The sequence below is a fragment of the Gekko japonicus genome, unplaced genomic scaffold, assembly GCF_001447785.1.
Source record: "Gekko japonicus isolate JY-2015 unplaced genomic scaffold, Gekko_japonicus_V1.1 scaffold326, whole genome shotgun sequence".
NCBI lineage: Eukaryota > Metazoa > Chordata > Lepidosauria > Squamata > Gekkonidae > Gekko > Gekko japonicus.
Genome location: NW_015165245.1, coordinates 879770 through 880493, shown reverse-complemented (window position 1 = coordinate 880493; position 724 = coordinate 879770).

Below are 724 nucleotides of genomic sequence, written 5' to 3'. Positions count from 1 at the left end.
TGTTTGCCATCCTGCACTTTCAACTCAAGCAAAACTAAAAACAGTTATTTGAGATACTTCAGAAAAAGCTTTTCCCAAGTAAAATCCACAATAAGACCCAAAATGGTTAGGCCACTTAGATTTCCAGTCAGAGGATAACAATAAATATCCTGAGATGGCAGCTGACATGCAGAAAACCTGGCACATTGTTTTCCCCCCATAGTGTGAATGCCCTAAATGTCACTTATGATCGCTTCACTCTGTCAGTTTGATGTATGCGCAGAGGATGCTTGCAAGGGTAGGGTGTGTTCCCAGGCTTTACCAAGAACAGAATTCTCACAAGTTTAAACTGCCCTCTGCATTTGGCAATGGGAAGAAAGGTTTCCTCATCTGAGACTGCTGGTGATCCGAGTTAGGGATGACTTTGAACTGCTGCTCCCTGCACTTCTTGAACCCCATTTAGAGTTCGCTTCTCCCTTGGGCAACTCAATCATATGGCAACTAATTTTTGAACCATTATCTGTTTCCTCACACCAGATTCTTTCTAGAAAACATACACATTTGTTCAGTGTTATTTGTGGAACAACAGATCAGCATTGTGTGTATACATGCAGAAATGATGTGCACTGTACATACACATTTTCTGTACAAAAGCTTTATAATATATGTCAGGAATATAAATGAATCGGCAAAAGCAATAGTGAAAAGCAAAGCTCCAAAAAGGGTTGGGGATGAACTACAGCAG